Here is a 22,981-nt window from a genome sequence, read left to right on the forward strand (position 1 = left end):
AAGCACTGCCACTCAGAGAAGCCCCATGTGATCTACTGTGAACCTCTCTCTTTGACATTTTTTCTGTTTCAACAAAAGCCACGCATGTCTTCTCAAATCATACACTGTTAGGTTTCAGTGCCTAGAATTCCACTAAATCGCCTGTTACTCAATTAACCTTGACCATGGTGAGGAGCCTTGTGGTGAGGCAATGGGGCTCAAACTTCAGTCTCAGCTGAATGCTTGTGAAAATGCGTATTCCAGGCTTGCCCATAGAGATACTGCCTTCGTAGAGCTAGGTATGAACAGAGTCTGCATTTTTAGCACGATTGAGTCTGATATACGTAGTCAGCGGACTACACTTTGAAAAAAATGGTTTTAGTTCGGGGTACTAACTCATTTGTGGCTATGGGCCCTAGCAAGGGATATTTTCTGTTCTGAGAGCCATGGGTTTCTCCCCTAACCAGAGTGAAGTTTGATGCACCCAGAGGAAAGGAACTGGGGGGAAATGAAGCCAGTGTGGAGTAACAACAGAGAGAAAGAAATGGTGTTGACCTGGCAAAGGAGCTGGAAGGCTTTCTACTGGAATTCGAGCTGTGTGCCTGAGCCCAGTGCCGGTCATGGAGTCAGTTTGTCTGCCAGGCAGGTTGGACCTGTCACCACGCTTCCTTGCTCAGAAGCAGATTTCAGGTTTTAAGAGATGTCTCCTTTAATTTGGCAAAGGGCAGGTAATAATAGTGGCATCATGCTGTGTTGTAAATGTGTATGTGGCACTAAGCCTTCTTCCTCTTGTTCTAGAGGTCAAGAATATTGGAATCCTCCTCCAAATTTAGTGCTGGAAATCTTTATTTACTGGCATCTGGCAGTCTTATCCAGAGACCCATAGAATGCTAGAGGTAGGGCTAATTCACAGAGTATGGTTGAGCCCCTCCCCATTTTAAAGATGCAGAAACCAAGGCAGAGGGAAGACCAGTGATTCACCAAGTTCCACAGCCTCGTGGAGGAAGAGCTGGGACTAAAAGTAGGTCTCCTGGCCTCGGTGCAGAGCACCCTGCTACCTGCTCCAGAACCACCGCCAGGAAACAGTGCCGGCTGAATCAGCACAGATGAGTTAGACAGGTTGGCCTGATGGCCGTGGAAGCGTATTTTATCATATGGGTAGCAGACACTAATAGATGCTTTGCATTTCGATTTCATCCATCTAACTCTACATAATTCTTCGCTGCTTTAAGCAACCCACTTTTTTGGGAGATCTTTTTTTTTTTTTTTTTAAACCAGTAATCCTTCTAAGCATTCCTCCCAAACTAAGTGCAATCGCCATCTAGTGGCTTGAAGATCACAATAAAAGTTCCTTTAGAAGCTTTGTATGTAGGCCAAAGGAACAAGAGAATTTTTACCACCTGGAAGGGAACCTCCTGCATCTTCACGTCCGACACCCTCATGTTACAAAAGAGAAAAATGAGGCTCCAGAGAAGGAAGCAAGTTGCTGAAGGCTTCACAGGAGGTTAGTGGAACCACGTGGAGTAAGTGTATGGTGTGAGCATTGTCTGGTCCCACCCTCTTGCAGAAGGACAAGGGCTTCTGGGGGATGGGGAGGTGTTGCGCTCACCTGGGACTCCAGGGAGCCTGGCCCAGTGCCTGACACACATAGCATCCCATGCATGTGTCATGAGTGAGTGGTTCCTCCAGACTCGTGTCACCAGCCTTCACTGTTTTCTCCATGGTGCCATCAAGCCAAAGCAATTCTCCACACAAAGGAGGCTCAGTCAATGTGGTTGGTGGCTGGACAAACGCCTGCTTTAGTCAAATCGACTGAACAGTGTGCTGTGGCTCCCAGTTGGTGGGCTATGCTGTCTGCCTCACCTTCGGCTACACACTTCTGCATCCCTTCTGGTTGAGCAGCTCTTGCCCAGGATGCTTTTGTGTTCAGAGTGAGTTTCCTGACAGGCAGCAAATCTAAGCGTCTTCTGCCAGAAGTGAGGTGAGCACTCAGGGCCTCATCCCCTTCTATTTATAACAGGCGTCGGTGTCAGGCAGTCCCAAAGAGGGTGCTCGGGCAGAGCTCAGAATGCAGCAACCCTACAGGAAAAGGGCTGTGCACTACGGCTCCACGGGGGGTGGGAATGGGCAAGGGCTTTGAAGGCTGCAGATGGTGAGGGTGCCAGGGTAACAGACTGTGGGTGGCAGGTTTTTTTGTACTCCAAATAAGCTGAGGATTTTTTTTTTTTCACTGAAATCCCCTGGAAGAAAATGGGGACATGAAGAGTGGCAGACAGAGGCAGCCCCCATGGGGAAGGCTTCTTATCTTGGGGTCCACGGATGAGCTTCCAAAGGGGATGAGTTCTGAAGCCTCTGGAATTAAATACACACATTTTGTGTCTTTGTATGTTTTTTGGGACAAAGGGTCTCTCTCTTTTATCAGCTCCTCAAAGGAGTCCCTGACCCAAACATGTCAAGAACCACGGGTATAAAGATCAAATACATCTCCAAACTTCAGAATGAACCAATTTTTCATCTCATTCTGGAAGAGGAGATTCAGGCACAATTATTTTCTCTTACCACCCATCTCACTCATACCTCATGTCATTTTTAAAGGGATGTGTACACATAAAAAACAAGTATATAAGTAAAATCCTTCATTCTTTTATGGGTACATATCTAAGTCCCAAACTGAGGCATGCAGAAAATATACATTTCTTTGACTTTTCTAAAATGGAAATTAATTTCTATCTGAGCCCCCATTCCATTCTTGTGGCAGAGACTTAATTTCTATGTTTGAGATTTTCTATTTCTCTCTCTGCCCCAGGGGATTGTACCTCAATTCTGGGTGCTTCCCTAGGACGGGGTGCCCAACTAGGACCAAGGAGTATAATAAGAAGCATCTATCCTCAGTGGCATTTTTCCACAAGGTCATCTGCTGAGATCCACCCTTTGTCTCATTGAGCCGTTGGCCATGGGACATCAGTGTCACCCTTGAGCTGTCTATCCTCTGGTCCTGTGGCCCTGGCAGACCTCTCTGCTATCTTTACGATGAGTCCCTGGAGCTGCTCGTGGCTCTGCCTTACCCAAGCTAAGCCTCTGTGCTCTTGCTTCTTTCCAGGACTCATTGATCCAGGAAAGAGGGTGCTTTGGACCTATCTTTGAGGTGCAAAGTTGCCAAATTTTCCAATTTGTTTTTCGAGAAGAAGCTGGAAATTTTCACCTTATGTAAACCTTTCTGATTTTTAAATTTTGGAAATTAACTTATTTTTGGGGAAAAATCACTGCAGATCAAACATAAAAACATCTGTGACCCAGTTTTGCCCGAAGGGCTGCCACTTTGCAGCCTCTGCCCTAAAGGCTTAGACTTATGGAAACCAAAGCAGGGATGACACCCTTTTTTTCCTTTATTCGGATGTGTCACTTCTCTCCCCATGGCAATAAGCACAAAATTGTCTACTTACTGGAACAGGAAAGAAGGGTAAACGGGAGAAATCTGAGGGCAAGACATTAATATTTCTAAAGTATTATTCTGCTATACCTTGATATTGAGCTTATAAAGATAGGTTCTATATTTTTTAAAAGTAAACTTCTTTTATGTCCAGGAAAAAAGACTTGTGATTGCACAATATATTTTCAGTAAAGTAATCCTGCTCAGCAAAGGCTTTCAGTGGAATTATAGAGCTTTATATTGGGTCTCCTTAATGATTGTTTAATCCAGTTCCTGAGCCTGGATTAAATAAATGAGGCAGCTGAAACCTAGAGGTAAGTGACTTGGCCTTGGTCACCTAGCAAGTCCCTGCCAGCCAGACTCACAGTCCCTGACTCTCAGCTCTTTCTGTCTAGTGCCTCCTCCCAGACAAGCCAGGGCCTGGGCACTGCATTCAGGTCAGGGTGGGAGGAGGGTGTGGCATGGGAATGGGGGTGGTGCTGGAATGCAGTGCTTAACTCAAGGAGGGACAACCCAAGAGGCTCTGGCCCCAGGAAAAGTCAAGTCAGAGGGGATGAACAACCAGAGGAAGTAACCATTGAAAGGGACTCAGGAGAGAGGGAGAATCCATGGACAAGTGGCAGGTCAGAAACCAGGAAGTCGGGCTGTGTTTTCTGTAGGGGCCTGTGGCCTTGGGTAGGTGGATGGAAAGGACCATTGATGGCATCAAGGCAACTGGGACATTTTGTACCATAGTTGGGAAGTGCCTCAAAGGGACATTTTTACCTGAGAGATCGTTCTCAAAACATCACTTTAAATTAGATTACTCCACTTCCTAAAACTGTCCAAGGGCTTCCGATAAAGTTCTAACTCTTGATATACCAGCTTCTTTGTAATTGGGCCACCATATGCATTTCTAGTATTTTTCAACACCATTACCCAACCTTTTAATACTTTAGCCCAATGGTTTTCTAACAGTATCGTGACTTGAATGAAGCTGCATCAGATTTGTCTAGAAGGCTTGAAAAAACAGATTTCTGGGTCCCGATCCTCAGAGTTTCTAATTCAGTACATCTGAGGTAGGATCTGAAATTTTGTATTTCTTCCATGTTCCCAGGTGACGCTGCTGGTCTGGGCAGCATACTTTGGAAATTACTGATCCAGCCACATCCTCGATTGTTCTGTGGACCAGCAGCATCAACATCACCTGGAATCTAGTGAGAAATGCAGGTGCTCTGACCCATACCAGACCTACTGAATCAGAATCTGCATGAAAAAGAGCCTCAGGTGATTCCTGTGAATTAAAATTTGAGAAGTACCGTTCTAGTCTCATAGTCCTCTACCCTGGCTGCACCTTAGAATCACCTGGAGAGCTTTAAACTTTTAATTTTAAAATTTCATGGAGGTCCGTGCTCCACCCCTAAAATTCTGATTTAATCAAGCTGGTGGTAGGGTCAAGGAATCTGTAGTTTTAAAAGCTCTCTAGATGATCTTGATATGCAGAAAGGTGGAGAATGATTGCTTGCCCTGGTCACACAGAACCACCACCACTTGCCAGACATAATGCAGCCGTCCTCCCTGTTGTTACTGTGCACCTGCTGTACCCTCAGCCTGCAACAAAACTTCTCCTCATTCTTCAAAACCCATGCTACCAAACCTGCTCTGGGGAGAGGTCCCTGAAGTTTTCCCCAGCAGAGTTAACTGCTTCCCTCTTTGGAGTCTAGTCTTTATGCATCCTGTTGTAGGTAGATCATATCAAATTGTAATCATGTATTTTCATGTCTCTTTCTCTCACTAGGGTAAACTAAGCTGTGAATATCTTTGAGGCAGGGAATCTGGTTGATTTACTTTTTTAAACTGTAGAGCCTAGCTTCTGTACAGTTGGTTCTCTGTATCTGCTTCTCTATATCTCTGTTGATGGTTAAATGCACAAAAGAGTTGAGTCAGACTTTGAAAACCAAGTAAGCATCCTTCAGATATTCTCAGTCCGCCAATCGTCCCCACCTGAAAGTTACCCCCAACCCTGCCAACTCTTTACTGTCCACCCAAAGAAAACAAAAGAACGCAAACAAACAAAACAACAAACACCACAGAACAGATGTGTACATAACATACAAGTCTCAGAAGGAATATCTGGGAACAGATTGTAAGATCCATAAGGGCAGAAGTTTTTGTTGGTTTTGTTCCTTGCTATATGGAAAGGACTAGATTAAATGAGAATGGATGTTGAACAAGTGGTGATTATAAGGCAGCTTTCTTTTCTCCTTCTCCTTTCCCATTTATCATCATTCACACCAGTGACCCTAGGCTCTGTTTTTTTTTTTTTTTTTTGTTTTTTTTTTTTTTTTTTTTTTGTGGTACGCGGGCCTCTCACTGCTGTGGCCTCTCCCGTTGCGGAGCACAGGCTCTGGACGTGCAGACTTAGCGGCCATGGCTCACGGGCCCAGCCGCTCTGCAGCATGTGGGATCCTCCCGGACCGGGGCACGAACCCACGTCCCCTGCTTCGGCAGGCGGACTCTCAACCACTGCGCTACCAGGGAAGCCCCCTAGGCTCTGTTTTGAATGCTGTGCCTTATCCCAAGACAGGATCACCGGAGCTCCCTTTAAGGATGTTCTGGCTTTGGAAATTTGCTTACCCCAACCAGTATTTGCCAGCAAAGTGTGAATCAACCTCAATAATATCCAAGTGCTTCTTAGTGACATAGTAATCTTTCAGACTGAATATAATATAGTCATAAGACCCTAACTTCTTCATTATTCACCCTCACCCCAACACACACACACACACACACACACACACACACACACACACACACACACACACACACACACACCAGGGAAGAGCTTGAGTTACACTGAGCTATTATACATTGAACATCACTTGGCAAACCAGGACTCCACACTATGTTCTGCCCTTAAGAACTCAGTACTTCCTGCCCAGTGGACTGAATCAGCACTGAATTTGACCATCTCTTGATGACTACTTGTCTTGCTGAATCACTGACAGAGAATGACAGAATTCTAGAGCTGGAAGGGATCTTAAAGATCATTTGGTTTAACCTCAAGTGTTTGATGGATGAGGAGGCTGAGATCTAGAGACATGTCACTTGCCCAAAGTAACACAGCTCTTTAGCTGCTGAATAAGAGCATCAGCTGGTGCCCTAAATTCTGGTCACCTGCATTTTCTATTTACCTTATTATCAACTCTAGAATCTGCCTTCACGCTGGGTCTTAAATTACTTCATGTAGGAATGGCAAGTCATTCTCTGTTCCTTATGACAAAAAAAAAAGGACTTTAAAAGAGTTATGATCCTTAAAAATCAATCCTTTTAGGTTAAAAGTGAGGTTAGAATGTGTTGAAATGCATTGGCCTCAGCTTGAAAGAACAGATGGTGATTTTTTTTTTTGTTATTCAATTGAAAGCATTAGCCTCCATTAAAGTTTTTCTCAAAGCCAAATTCTTTTTTCCAGATTTAGAACTTCACAAAGAGACAAAACCAAAACAATATCTCAACCAAGCTTATTTATTCACTATCCCACAGAAACACTTCTTATTTGTAGAATATCCTCTCCTCTCTGTTCCACATTTTTGGTCCTGACATGTTTTTCCAAATCTAGTTAAATTCCTCTCCTCTCTAAATGTCGTCTTGACCACACACCTTGCCTGAAATAGTTTCTTCTTTCTCCTAACTTCTTTAATATTTGTTAGGGAATTTAATAATTATGTATTCATTTTATTGTGTCTTAGGAAAATGTATTACTAGCATATCAGACTCATGATTTCACAGTTTTTTTAAAGGCAATTTAATTGAAAGCTGTATCGTTTCATTATTGCTGTAAAACAAACTAATCCAACACAATGGCTGAAAAGAAGGACACTTTACTGAGCTCATGATTCTATGGGTCGGTAGTTTGGGCTGGATTCAGTTGGAGTGAAGTCAGCTGGGTTCCTTCCTGTGTCTGTGGTCAGTCAGCTGCACGTTTGCTAAATGGTTGGGCCTCTGGGGGTTGCTGACTGTCAGCTGGAGTCCCTTCCTTCTCCTCCATGTGGCACATCATCCCCCATTAGTGTTGTCAGGCTTTTCCTATGGCAGAGCCAGGGGTCCAGCTGATGCAGCAGAATCATGAAAATCCTCTTGAGACCACGGGGAACTGGCATGCCATCACTTCTGCTGCATTCTATTGGTTGGAGCAACTCCCAAGGCCATTCCCTCCCTGTAAGTGGGAGAAGCTACAAAGTCACATTGCAAGGGGCATGGATGCCAAGAGGGGAGAAGAGCTATGGACATGTTGCAGTTGATCTACTTCAAAAGTTGATTTAAAGAAAAGTACAGGTCATAGGGGACTCTGGTAAAGACTGTGAAGTTGTTACCCAAATGGCTGAATACAGATCATTACAATCCTCCCAACATTTAATCACTTACTGCCTTGTAACTATTTTGGTGTGACCACCCAGTAGCACTAACCTGGAGTGCAGTTGGAGTATGGCATTTCCTATGTCTTGATATTTTCTAGTTGGATTTCCAGAATTCTAGCCCCATCTAAGGCCTCCCTTCAGATCTAGGGATTGGAGTGTGTCTGGGGTGGGGGAGAGAGTGTGTTGGGGTAGAGGAAGATCCCTAAGGCATCTCACAAAATGTTGTTTTTCTCCCAACCTTCAGGCAGCAGACATAGTAGAGGTGGAAGGTGGATCACTTCCAGTGTCTCTGGACACCAGTGTTGCTATCTTGCTGTTACACTGCTAGTTTGGGGCAGGTGTTTGACATAGTGATCAAGTTATTCTGACTTAGCCATTGTGATATATCCAGGAACATTTTGCTTGGGCACAATTAAAACAATTAAAATTGCAATTTAACAAAAAATTGGTAAGAATGGACATTTTCACCCTATTCCTGAGCCCTGCCCCAGAGTTGAGATGAGAGGATGGGGTGAACCAAAAGCCATGTTAAGTGGTTGACAATGAGCCAGGAGGCTAACCAGGCTTCGGGCTGAAATGCTAAAATTAAGTTAGAAGGCACTGAAAATGTGGTCCCTATTAATTCAGATTTCCATAAGCAACTCCTTACATAACTAGAAAAATGCAAATTGATCCACTCTTGCTGAGGGAGAGTGCGTAATCAAGTTGAACCTAAAAAAGAAGGAAGGAAGAAAGAAAAGAAGGAAAGAAGGAAGGGAGGAAGGGAGGGAGGAAGGGACAAGGGAGGGGAAAAGGAAAGAAGGAAGAAAGAAAAAAGAAGAGACAAGAAAAAGCTCCTTACAGAGAAGACACTGACCTGCCAAGTACTTTCACAGTGAGTGACTGCAAATTACTTGGTACACTGAGAGACCACAGCAATCCTAGGAACATCCAGCCCATAGTTCCCTCATGACAGTCACCGTAGTCGACCAAAATGCTAAGACTGTTTAATACATGATTTACTTATTTCCGAGGGTTGCCATAAAAAAGTACCACAAACTGGGTGGTTTAGAATACAAGAATTTATTGTCTCACAGTTCTGGACGCTACAAGTCTGAACTTAAGGTGTCAGCAGGGCCCTACTCCCTCTAACATCTGTAGGGTAAGAATTCTCTTTCACCTCTCCCAGCTTCTGGTAGCCCCAGATGTACCTTGGTGTCTGGCTGCAGAACTCCAATCCTCTGTCATTCTCCATGTCTGTTCACAGTCTTCCCTCAGTGCAAATCTTTCTCTGTGTCCAAATTTGCCTTTTTAATAAGGACACCAGTCATATTGGATTAGGGCCTAGTCTAATGACCTATTTTAACTCAATTGCTTCTGAAAAGACCCTCTTTCCAAATAAGGCCATATTCTGAGGCCTTGGAGGTTAGGACTTCAACATATCTTTTGGGGGAACACAATTCAACCCATGACACATGGCATGGTGCTATTTATTTGGAATAGGTCATTTATTTCATTACCTAAAAATTGTAAGCTTGCCTTGAAAATATATAAATTTAAAATATGACTCTCAAGAAGTTGTCTGGTTTTGAAAAGTCACAAAGGAAATCTACAGAGAAAAAAAGAATTACCAAAAAATTAGGAAATATTTTACTATTAGAAAACTGAAAAAACAAACAAGTTTTTAAATATATTTTGAACTGTATCTTTATTTACATAAGTTATCATTTATTGCTCTTATTAGTGAAAATCAAGTGGCAAATGGCTGTCTAATCATAAGAAATGGAAAAACAGTGAGATGAGGGCAATTCCAAAGACATTAAGTTGTTTTTTATGGTTAGCATATCTAGTAAGCGCCTTGTCTTTGTAACCTCACATATCTGGAGCTCCACCTAGACTTATCACCCTGTGGTGTTATTGAGTGAAAAAATACATTCCAGGGTTAGGACAATATAATCGGAAGCACTTCATCTTTTTACAGTATCTTTTGACAAAATGCTAAGGTGGGAGAATATCCTTAATAAATAGTAAAATTCCAAGAGAGAACATTCTTCTGTCTCCTTGTCTCCTTCATGTAGACACAGGCGCACACACACCACACACACACCCTGTCAGTGGCTTCTGAAGTGAATGATTCCTCTTTATTTTCTCCCTCAGACTCTTTTTAATACCAACCATGTGATTTGGTCTTCCTCTCTCTCCTCTGTCTTCTTGAGCCCTTTATTATAGAGAATAACCAACTCTCTCTGGTTCCTTTACGTTTTTTTCCCCTCCACTGTGCCTGTTTCTCAGGTGCTGCAGAGCAAAGGAGAGCCTGGCCGCCAATCCAGCAAGTCAAATCCACCCTCCTTAGAAGAGGAAGTAGGAGAGGCTGTGAATACTCAGACATTAATATTTTGTCAGCTGCTACACCTCAGTATTTTTGATGGTGTTACATTTTAATATAAATTGAGTGGTATATTAATATAAAGCAAGTGGTTTTATTAATAGAAGCCACTTTCTCCCTGCAGCCATTAAATAAACTTTGAACTAATATTTTAGAATATCTCTTTGAGCACCCAATCATTAGCCCCCCGAGTGCACCCACATATGAAGATCCTGGGAAGAAGTGCATTTGTGATCACAGGCAATAGGGTGTTGATGAAGGAGAACAAAGTTGAAAAGCTTGGGATTCAATGTGAAAAGATGATGGCTGAGAGAAAATTTTTTTTTTTTTTTTTTTTTTTTTTTGCGGTACGCGGGCCTCTCACTGTTGTGGCCTCTCCCGCCGCGGAGCACAGGCTCCGGACGCGCAGGCCTAGCGGCCATGGCTCACGGGCTTAGTTGCTCCGCGGCATGTGGGATCTTCCCGGACCAGGGCACGAACCCGTGTCTCCTGCATCGGCAGGCGGATTCTCAACCACTGCGCCACCAGGGAAGCCCGAGAAAATGTTTTTTAAAAATCAATAAAATCACTAAAGGCATGGAGAGTACATGGATGTTAACATAATTCTCCAATTCTAGGATATTAGAGCTAAGCTGAAGCTTAGAACCAAAAGGGAGGTATAATTCCAAACTGAAATTTTATTTTATTTTTTTATAGTTATTTATTTATATGGCTGCATTGGGTCTTCGTTGCTGCTCGGGCTTTCTCTAGTTGCGGGGGCTACTCTTCGTTGTGGTGTGCAGGGTTCTCATTGCGGTGGCTTCTCTTGTTGCAGAGCACGGGCTCTAGGATGTGCGGGCTTCAGTAGTTGTGGCCCATGGGCTCAGTAGTTGTGGCACATGGGCTTAGTTGCTCCGTGGCATGTGGGATCTTCCCAGACCAGGGATCGAAACTGTGTCCCCTGTATTGGCAGGTGGATTGTTAACCACTGCGCCACCAGGAAATTCTCCTAAACCACAATTTTAAAGTTAGTTTGTGTCTTTTAAAGTTTTAGCCCCATGAAAAAAGGGTTTGAAATGAAGTCATGAGTTTCCATGATTCCATGTTAGTAGTACTTGATATGCCCTCACAAAGCTTTCCAATAAAATGCCTAAGAAAAGGCACAAAAAAGACACCACCAGAAAATAAAGAAAAGACCATATGCTGTGGTCTAGTGGGAATTTCTGCTAGAGAGAATTTCCATGAACAGAAACACTGATGCATGTGCCCCCCGGGGTAAAGTTACAAAATGGCTTTGATTGCCCCTTATTCTCTTTCCCCATAAATCTGAGATGTCTTTACTAGGGAAACAGGTGGCTACCCCTCTCTGCAAGGGGGCTGTTTTCTGTGATAGGTAGAGTTGTGTAAACTGTCCCACACCTGCCCCATCATTTCTCCTTTTATATCCTTTGGAAACTAAAACTCCAAGTGTGCAACACAGCCAGAAGAGAGGATGTGATTGGATTCACATTGCAGGTATTCATTGTCTCCATCCGAAGGTCCTAACTGAGTAGGGTGGAGTGTAGGTACACACACATTTGTATTCATATTGTCTGAACGTTCCCCTACTTTATTTCTATGGACCTAATCTGACAAAGAAATGTGTGGAAAATACAATAATTATGTCATGATTATTGCTATCAAACTGATTCTCCAAGTATTTATAATTACCTTACAATGTGAGTTCCTGGGCTACAATCTTCAGACCCTCTTTGAGTAATGTTGATGTTAGGATATGGCACATGTTGGGGGGAGGAACTCTAACATAATGCCAAAGTGTCGGAATTACTAATGCATATTTTATAATTCTAGGAGTTACGAGGTCACATTTGTTGCCTTTAATCCCTTGGGAGCAATTTGAAGAAGAAAAATGGAATCTAACCAAGGGCAATGTAGAAACATTGAAGTAAATGGAGGATTTGCAATTGCAATGGGAAAGGATTCTTTTAAAATCCAAACCCAAATTTTAGGCCACTACATTAACATATATAGTGTTTAAAGTTGATTATTTTTGTATAGTAAAGGGGAAGAAGGAAAGGAAACTTTGCCCTAAAACTTATTGTTTAATTTTTTAAAGTAACATTTATTTTTTCTTTCAATTTAAGAATTAACATCTGCTTACTGTAGAGGACTTTTAATATGATAACACTGTATTACTATAAAATATTTAAAAATACGGTATAATACTATAATACAACTAATATTATATAGTACTTACAATACCCAGACATTATTCTAAATGCTTTATATACATTAGCCGTTTTGATTTTCACAAGTCCTCAGATAGATATTATTAGTTCCATTTATAGATGAGGGAATGAGTCATAGAGAAATTAGTTAACATGTACATATTTATGGTCTTTTGTCATTTATAATTTCCTTTTATTATCTTCTGTTTTTGAAGATCACTAATAGCTCTCTTTTAATTTTTTCATAAAGAGTGTTAACCTGTATGTTTTCTAATTACCTAAGTAAGAAATGAAACGGTATTTTCAGATTTTCTTCTATATATGAATGAAGAATTAACACTTACTTCCTTTTCTCATCTCCATTTCTAGTCTTTGTTCATGTAATCTGGAATTTAACGAAATTGTTTTTATATTATGTATTCTTTTTTCTTCCACGATTACAATTTAACAAGCATATTCCATTTTGTAGTGAAGTTTACAATTCTTTAGATTTATCTCAAAATGTTTTCAATGCTGTTGCTAATTCTTTTACATCTTTTATGTTTCCCTATAATCTTGACTCACCTCTTAATCTTAAAGGTTATTGTTTGCTTGCTTGTTTTCAGGATGATAGGTAAGTAAAATCTTTTAGTCTCTCATAGACATGAATTGTCTTTTGATTGCCTTCACAGCTATTTGAGTGAATTTTTAAAATCTGGGTTGGAGCATTTCTCTCCTAAAAACTCTGAAGATGTTATTCCATTGTGTTCTGGCCCTAGGTGTTGCAAAAGAGACGGGGGACGCCAGCCTGGTTTTGGTTCCAATATGTACAACATGTTTGTTTTATTAAATTCCTGTAAGGTTTTTTCTATATCCATATAATTCTAAACTTTTTTCAGAATATGTCTATGCATGCATCATTTTTAAAAAAAAGGAGGCAAGAAGCATACTGATTAAGGACTCAAGCTTGGAAATCAAATAGCATAGATTGAATCTCAGCTCTGCTCTTGAATTGAGGCCTTTGTCAATTGACTCTCTCTAGCCTCAGTTTCCTCAACGTAAAGTGGGATAATGATAGCACTTTACTGCTTAGGTTTGTTGTTAGGATTCAATGAAATCGTGGATGTGAAATGCATAGCACAATGCCTGACCCATAGTAAGTGATATTATTATTGTTATTAGGCTTGTCTGGAACATGGTTTACCCTTTCAATCTTTGTACTAACACAAAAGTCAAAGCAGACTCACATGAATCATAGATCTTATTCCTCATCAAATTTTCCTAATAATTCCAAGGATAGAGGCAATCACCAGGTTGAAACAAAGCATTATTTCGTGGAGGAGACTGAAATCATCAGAAGCTTGCAGAAGTTGGCCAAAATGTCTCCTTTTTTACACTTTGGGTTTTGGTTTTGGTTTTGAATTAACCAATGCATTTTGAACAATGTGTGTGGAAATCTTACTCACAAAAGGGGCCATTAACCTCTTCCATTCCCCACTTCTTCATGTTTACACTGTTCATGGGAGTTATAGTTGCTGACAATGTAGAAAAAGTAGAATAAACAGGTGATAGAGGATAATATTCTGGATATATATATATATATATATATATATATAATTCCTACAATAGATGGGTGTATTCTCAGTATTCTAGTTGGTAAAGACCTTGGCTTTCCTAACAGGGAAAGAAAAGTGGTAAGAATCTAAACAAAACCTCTTACTTTCTGCAAAAGTGTAGGACGTGTGTTCTGAGGCAGGAAATAAAACATGTGACATCTTTTGCCTTGCTGTCTTTTTTTTTTTTAACATCTTTACTGGAGTATAATTGCTTTACAAGGTTTTGTTAGTTTCTGCTGTATACACTTTTTCTGGGGAAAGCCAGCTGCTGAGTTGTGAGTATACTCATGCAGCCTTGTGAAAAAAAATCCACATTGAGAGGAACTTAGGCCTCCCACCAACCAGCACCAATCTGATAGCCAAGTGAGTGAACTACTTTTTTTTTTTTTTTTTTTTCCCCAGTACGTGGGCCTCTCACTGTTGTGGCCTCTCCCATTGCGGAGCACAGGCTCCGGACGCGCAGACTCAGCGGCCATGGCTCACGGGCCCAGCCGCTCCGCGGCATGTGGGATCTTCCCGGACCGGAGCACGAACCTGTGTCCCCTGCATCGGCAGGCGGACTCTCAACCACTGCGCCACCAGGGAAGCCCGAGTGAACTACTTTTGAAGAAAATTCTCTAGCTCTAGTCCAGTTGAGTCTAGGTTTCTTCAGATGACTGTAGCCCCAGGCTGACATACCACTTATGAGAGACCCCAACTCAGAATCTCACAGCCAATCCACTCTCAAATTCTTTTTCTTTTTTTTTAAATGGATAGACATATATTTTTTATTGTTTGTCACATCTCTTCATGACCTGGTGTTTATACTACAAAGACTTTCTCTTCCTTACGATTAATTTTTGTATGTTATTCTTCTTTTCTTTCACTCTCAAATTCTTGACCCACAGATTCTTTGAGAAACAATAAATTTTCTTATTGGGATAAAATTAATATTATATACAATTTACATTTTCACCATTTTAAAGTGTATAATTCAGTGGTTTTTAATAGTATATTCATGAAGTGCACCCATCACCACTACCTAATTCCAGAATACTTTCATCACCCCCAAAATAACTCCTGTACCTCCTAATTCTTCCCCCCCGTCATTCCCTGAAAATCACTAATTTACTTTCTGTCTTTATGGATTTGTCTATTCTGGACATTTCATATAAATGGAATCATACAATATGTGTGGTGATTTATTATGCAGGAATAGATAACAATTACTGTTTTTTAGTGCATAGAACAATTGACATAGAACAGATTCTTTTCAACCTAATTTCATTGGCTTTGTAGTTAGAGATAGTCTCTTCAAGATTCTGAATAAATTGACATTCAGTCGTTGTATATTTTTCTTCCAGTTTCTTGTTTGTCGTTTCATAATAATTTTTGTGGAATTTTGGGAAAGGCCATGAGTGAGGCTGTGTATTAGTTATCCATTGCTGCATGTCAAATTACCACAACGGTGGCAGATTAAAACTATATACATCTATTTTCTCACTGCTTCTGTGAGTCAGAGCTTGACTTAGTTGTGTCTTCTGCTCAGGCTACAATCAAGGCATCATCTGGGCTGCATTCTCATCTGGGGACTTGCTTAGGGAAGAATCTGCCCAAGCTCACTCAGATTTGGGGCAGAATTAATTTCCTTGTAGTTGTAGGACTGAGGGCTCCAGTTTCTTGTTGGCTATTCCAAGTGGTCACCCTCAGTTTCCCCATGGGTTTCCCCACCATGGCCACTTACTTCACGAAGCCAGCAGATAGAATCTCTAGAAAAAGTGTGCTAGCAATATGGGGTCTTACAAAATGTAATCTAGTCATGGAACTGACATCCCATCATGTTTGCTATATTCCATTGGTTAGAAGCAGGTCACAGGTCCTGCCCACACTCAATGGGAGAGAATTATCCAAGGTGTGAACACCAAGAGGTGGGGATCATGGGGCAGGGAGTGTGGGCAGACATCTCCAGAGTCTGCCATAGACAGCAAACCAAATACCATTTTAAACAAGATGTGGGGGAAAATCTTGCAGATAATCAAACTCTTTTCCATTTTACTTTAATTTGTTTCTAAAAGGCTAGAATTCATTTGATGTTACTTTTACAGTCTATATTTACTCTCACATTTTATCATTTTTTTAACATCTTTATTGGAGTATAACTGTTTTACAATGGTGTGTTAGTTTCTGCTTTATAACAAAGTGAATCAGTTATACACATACATATGTTCCCATATCTCTTCCCTCTTCCATCTCCCCCCATCCCACCCTCCCTATCCCACCCCTCTAGGTGGTCACAAAGCACTGAGCTGATCTCCCTGTGCTATGCGGCAGCTTCCCACTAGCTATCTATTTTACATTTGGTAGTGTATATATGTCCATGCCATTCTCTCACTTCGTCACAGCTTACCCTTCCCCCTCCCCATATCCTCAGGTCCATGCTCTAGTAGGTCTGTGTTTAATTCCCGTCCAACCACTAATCTCTTCATGACATTTTTTTTCTCAGATTCCATATATATGTGTTAGCATACGGTATTTGTTTTTCTCCTTCTGACTTACTTCACTCTGTATGACAGACTCCAGGTCTATCCACCTCATTACAAATAACTCAGTTTCATTTCTTTTTATGTCTGAGTAATATTCCATTGTATATATGTGCCACATCTTCTTTATCCATTCATCTGTTGATAGACACTTAGGTTGCTTCCATGTCCTGGCTATTGTAAACAGAGCTGCAATGAACATTTTGGTACATGACTCTTTTTGAATTATGGTTTTCTCAGGGTATATGCCCAGTAGTGGGATTGCTGGGTCGTATGGTAGTTCTATTTGTAGTTTTTTAAGGAACCTCCATACTGTTCTCCATAGTGGCTGTATCAGTTTACATTCCCACCAGCAGTGCAAGAGTGTTCCCTTTTCTCCACACCCTCTCCAGCATTTATTGTTTGTAGATTTTTTGATCATGGCCATTCTGACCAGTGTGAGATGATATCTCATTGTAGTTTTGATTTGCATTTCTCTAATGATTAATGATGTTGAGCATTCTTTCATGAACATTTTATCATTTTTGATACAGGATTATCTAGTTTTATTTCCACAAAAAAAGAGATTTTATTTTCTGAACATTGCTCCAGCTCAAAAATGGAAAAACTAATTGCAATCTAGAGCTAGCTTTAATGGCACTGAGGTCTCCAAATTTACTCTCTTGAAAACCTTATGAGGCAATGTACCATGATGCTTATGAACATGGGTTCTGGAATTAGGAAAACCTGGGTTCAAAATCAGGCTCTGTCATTTACTAGCTGTGTCACCTAAGACAAGTGACTCAATTTCTTCATCTTAACATAAGAATAATAATAACATCTACCCCATCGGCTTATGAGTATTCAAGGACAGAATGCATGTAAAGTGTTTAACACACCACCTTATATATTGTAAGCACTCTACTGATGCAAACTTATAATAACAATAATGACAATAATAATTATTGACCTAAAGAAGAGAGTTTTTTTTAAATATAAATTTATTTATGTTTGGCTGTATTGTGTCTTAGTTGCTGCACGTGGGCTTTCTCTAGTTGTGGTGAGTGGGGGTTACTCTTCCTTGCAGTGTGCAGGCTTCTCATTGCGGTGGCTTCTCTTGTTGTGGAGCACGGGCTCTAGGTGCGTGGGCTCAGTAGTTGTGGCTCACAGGCTCCAGAGTGCTGGCTCAGTAGTTGTGGCGCATCGGCTTAGTTGCTCCTCGGCATGTGGGATCTTCCCAGAGCAGGGCTCGAACCTGTGTCCCCTGCATTGGCAGGCAGATTCTTAACCACTGAGCCACCAGGGAAGCCCAAGAAGAGAGTTTTAAGAAGGAGGAAACGATAGACAGTATGGCCTAAAATTCAATTATGATAAGGACTGAAGGATGTCCAATAGATTCAGCAGCTGGAAGGTAATGAAATCATTGACAATAAATGAATTTGCTAACTAAAATGTGGTACAGTCCTATAAAGAAGATAATTTGTTTTATTATCATTTAGATGTATTAAAAGAAGGTCATTATCATTCAGTTCCTGAATTGTATTGCATGAATATTTGTTGATTTAGCAAATAAATAGATGCTCGCATTCTATACAGGCCACCTATGCAATAGTGTCAAACAGGAGCATGGGCTATTTGGACGTTAGAGGATGGGAGGGTCTGTGTTCTGATCACTTGCCATACTGCTGTCCTAAAATACACCTTTGCCTGCAAAGATCCTGCGGGCTAATTTCAGCAGCTTGGAAACCACCCGGGCTGTCATGGGCTTTAAGGTATGCTGCTGCACACAGTCACCAGCAGGCATCTGTCTCTAGATCTAGGGGAGCTTGCAGTGATGTGACCTCAGCCCCAATATGGAGCCTAATGGAAAGTGATAAGTCATAGATACAGATCCAAATATTTTTGTCAGAATAAATGTGGGACTTGTTTAAAAGTTGTATACAGACACAGAAAAGAGTTACCTAGATCACACAAGGGTCAATGCTGATCTTATTCAGGACCAACTACTGACACAGACTAGCAGGGAAATTACAGAGGAGTCCTTATGCTTTGAGGTGCTTGGGACATCTGCCCTATCATGGGGTCCTCCTATATAGCCACCAAGCTCTGTAGTCAGCCAGACCCAGATTCAATTTCTACTGCTGCTTATTAGCTGTGCAGCTTTGGGCAGGTTTTCTTTTTTGTAATGTGAGGCTAAACATAGTACCTACCTCACACATGGTGAATGTGAGAATTAAATGAGATAATGTATGTTATATGCTTTGTAAAGGGCTTTTCACTTAGTAAACCCAGAAGTGTTATGATTATTTTGTTATTTTATTATAATAAAAATTGGGGGCTCAGAGAAAGTTACCCAAGGTCAGACAGCTAACAACTAACTGGTAGGGCCAGGCTGAGCACCCAGGTCTATCTGCCTATGATTATACCACCCTGCTGCAAAAGGGAGGTGAATGTGGTAACACCAACAGCAAAGGAAGAACAGGCTGACTAATTCTACTGTGGGACAGTCGATTCTGGGCAGAATCTTGTCCATTGGGAACAGAAGGAAGTGTCAATCTACAACAATCCTTCCCACAGGCTACAGACTCTAAACTTGGGCCTCAGGGGCACTCCTGAAACCAGTCAAACCTAAGCGGACCTACTTGTGAACTGGGGTTAAAATTTAACAAAATAAACACTGAGCAGTGCAACAAGTATAGCTCCTTTATTTTGTATAACTTCTCTTTGTCTTCCTCTGTGCTGCTGTCATACCCCCCGTCGACACGGTGTACTCTGTCAGGCAGTCTCCTTCCAAATCCCAAAATTCAGAGTGGGGCACAAATGCCTCTGGTTTTCCTTCTCCCAAACTTTCTGGAGTTTTCTTTGGCACAGCCTTTAAGGTCCCAATTTGAAGCAAAGGTGGGCAGGGGAAGCCAGGGCCCTAGCATCTGACCTCTCGCCTATCTTTTCTTCTTTTAGTTTAAGAAATTTATTTTCTATTCCTGTCTTATAGGAACTTTCCTTGGGTTACCTCTGAGTCCACTCTATCCACAGCTTAGAGAAAAACTATGTATTTTCAGACATATAAGCATTGTTTCTTATTTAAAAAGGAGATTTTAGAATTTATAAATTCTTTTTCTCTCTGCAACATTTGGCTTTCAAGTCTTTATTGCTATTAAATTTTTAAAAACACTTTTGTTGGTGTGGTACTGACCTCCTCCTTCCCTAGGACAATATGACCCTTGACCTATCTTTAAGGCAGATGGATGAATGGGAAAGAAAGAAAATAACACCTGGATTACTCAGAAGTTACTGAGGAAATGATTGAAGATACTTAAAATACATTATACCCATGACATTGGTGAAGATCCATGGTTATGCCATTAGGATGGATCTTTCCTTCATTTACTTGTGAATATTTACAGAGAGCCAACAGAGGCCAGGCCCTGAGGATGGCAATAAACAACTTTCCCACTTTTCACAGCCCAGACAATAGCACTGAGATCATCCTCAGATATAGCTGTCTGATTTTCATAGAGCCTTGGAGAAGCCTTGCAGAAAATGAGTTGGTGTTTTTCTGGACTGTCTGTAATGAGTATAAAGATACTTGCTTTTTGAGGGACCATTGCTTCAAGCCCTCTGTTCAGGGGTGCTATATCCCAACCCTGTCTACATTTTGTATTGGTTATTTATTTTTGCCATAATGGTGATGGCTTGCAAGGTCGGTAGAATGGACACTTCCTTCTAAGGTGCCTTCTTATAAGCACTTGCTCTCTGTTTGCTATTGAAAGAGCATCTTGGGATACAATTATACAATCTCAAATGAATAGTTAATGGGCTGAACTAGAAATACAGGAGGTTTTTATGATGATGATTCATGTCCTGCCAGTTTAGGAGTTGTTTTAACCACAAAAACACTTGAACTTATCACAGAATTAAAAATCAAGAAACCTGGATTTGAACTCTGACCCTGCATCTAGTTCTTGACATGGGGTAAGTTACCTTACCTCTCAGAGGTTTCGTTTCTTTATCTGGAAAATAAACACTTGGACTAAATGGTCTCTAAGGGTGCTTCCAGCTCTACCAGACTGTGCTTCTTCAGCATAGGTGTTTTTCTTCTTCAGGAACTTTGTGTAGAGCCAGGATGTGGTCTTGCTGCAATCTTCTCTGGTTGTATAATTTTTGGGGATTGGATAGATTGTTGTCATTTGTCAATTTTCAAGTTTCATTTTCTGGACACTGGCAAGACATACTCCCACCAGTCTTGTATGGGAAAACATTGAAATCTTACCATGTACCAGGCACTATGCTAAGCACTTTATAGGCATTCTTATAACAATCTATGAAGTAGATATCATTTATTCTGTAGTTTATAGAAGAAGGAACTGAGACTTAGAGAATAATTTATCAAGATCATAAGCCATGGAATTCCCTGGTGGTCCAGTGGTTAAGAATCTGCCTTCCAATGCAGGGAACGCAGGTTTGATCCCTGGTCGGGGAACTAGGATCCCACATACCGTAGGACAACTAAGCCTGCGTGCTCTAGAGCCCATGTGCTGCAACTACTGAGCCCGTGCACTGCAACTACTGAGCCCGTGCGCTCTGGAGCCTGTGCACCACAACTAGAGAGAAACCCGTGCGCTATCATGAAGAGCCCACGTGCTGCAGCTAAGACCCAACGTAGCCAAATAAATAAGTAAATATTTTAAAAAAGAATAATAATTTTTTAAAAAAAACGATTCCGTGCTCTCAATCCAGGGGGCACATGTTCAATCCCTGGTGGGGGAACTATTGATAAGATCCTGAATGCTGTACGGCACAGCCAAAAAGAAAAAAAAAATCACAAACTAATGACAACCAGGGCCAAAATTCTAATGGTGAGTCTGTCTGGCTCAAAGCCAGGCTCTTGACCTCTAAGTTATCTATTTTGTGCACCAGTTCCTTGGGTGCCACCTGATCAGTCAAGGATCCAGGATCCTGAGCAATGAAGCTTATCCAAGTGCTCTTAGCAATGCTAAGCACTGCATGGAAATGAGCAATACTGTTTTCAGAATAAGCTTATCATGTAAAGGTGTGACTTTGAGGAAGGTGGGTCCTATGAGCACATACCATTTTCTGACAAGACCTCTAAATCAGAGGTCCCCAAACCCTGGGCCACAGACTGGTACCAGGCCACGGCCTGTTAGGAACCGGGCTGCACAGCAGGAGGTGAGTGGCAGGCGAGCCAACGCTGGCATTACCGCCTGAACACCCCCACCCCATCCATGGAAAAATTGTCTTCCACGAAACAGGTCCCTGGTGCCAACAAGGTTGGGAACCGCTGATCTAAATGTGTGTTGCTGAGCAGAGATGGCCAATCAACCGTGTGCTTTTTTTTTTTTCTACTGTGATTTCTTATTCCTCATGAAGGTACATTTATTTGAAAACCTCTCCTCTATGTTTGGCTGGTAAGACAGTTACAAAATGGAAATGCCTCTCTTGGCCCCTTTGGCTCTCCTGGAGCCATACATTTCTTGTTGCCAGAAGCAAACAAGTCTTTCAAAGCAAGCAAGACTCTGAGGCTGTTTTTTTGTTTTGTTTTTTGTTGTTGTTTTTGTTTTGTTTTTGCTTTTGCTTTTTAGTCTTTTGCTCCTTTAGGCTTTTAGTCACACAACTAGAGCTTAGAATTGGATTTCACCCACAGCATACTGTAGAACAGTCTGCAAGAACTCCACCGGGAGCCCCCTGGCAGAGGACATGTCTGGGGCTTGGTTCTTCTTGGTTCACACTGATGTTGCTACACAAGCCAGTTCCTGCTATGGGCTGAGAAGGGAGGGCATCCATCATTTTTCAGCAGCTCTTGTTTCTAAGTGGCTGTTTTGGGAGGGAGCCCTTTGGAGTTGGAAGAAATACTATTTTCTATTGCCATTTGTTTGGCTGTGGCAATAAAGAAAATTTCCACTGACATGAAGAAGCCATTCTAAATATTTTAATAGATGGGAATGGCTGCACTAGAATGATCAAAACAGCAAAGCAGTGATAGCAAGTATAATCACTAACATTTATGGAGAATTTTGCAGGAGCTTTGCACATTATCTAAGTAAATTCTTTCACCAAGCTTGGGTGATAGATATTATTATCTCCATCATGCAGATGATGTGTGGAGAGTTTAAGAGACTTTTCCAAAGTTGCAATTCCTGTCACTAGGAGAGCTGAACTAGAACCGGGGTCTCTCAGAATCCAAAGCCAATGATTTAGGCTACTGTGCAGACTAGACTACCTGCTTCCAAGTTTGAAATTTTTACATTGATTACATGTTGAAATATTTTGGATGCAATGGGTTAAAGTATATTATTAAAATTGATTTTACCTGTTTCTGTTAATTTTTTAGGATGGCTACTAGAGACTTTAAAATGACATAAGCTACTCCCATTATGTTTCTGTTGGACAGTGCTAGACAAGGGATTAAATAACAATGGAGATGCAACTGGAGAAGTTGATTGGGTCCATAGCTTGGAAGGCCTTGAAGAACATTTACGAATCACCCTGAGT

The 22,981-nt window shown here is 41.4% G+C and overlaps 1 long non-coding RNA gene across 1 annotated transcript; it reads left to right on the forward strand.

Moving 5' to 3' along the window:
• The first annotated feature begins 1,390 nt into the window (after positions 1-1,390).
• Positions 1,391-22,910, forward strand: LOC136794662 (uncharacterized). Its single transcript, XR_010841732.1, has 3 exons — positions 1,391-1,483; positions 4,506-4,675; positions 22,881-22,910. It is a non-coding gene; the product is annotated as an uncharacterized lncRNA (long non-coding RNA).
• Positions 22,911-22,981: the final 71 nt, after the last annotated feature.

Source organism: Kogia breviceps, chromosome 8 (genome assembly GCF_026419965.1).
Source record: "Kogia breviceps isolate mKogBre1 chromosome 8, mKogBre1 haplotype 1, whole genome shotgun sequence".
NCBI lineage: Eukaryota > Metazoa > Chordata > Mammalia > Artiodactyla > Physeteridae > Kogia > Kogia breviceps.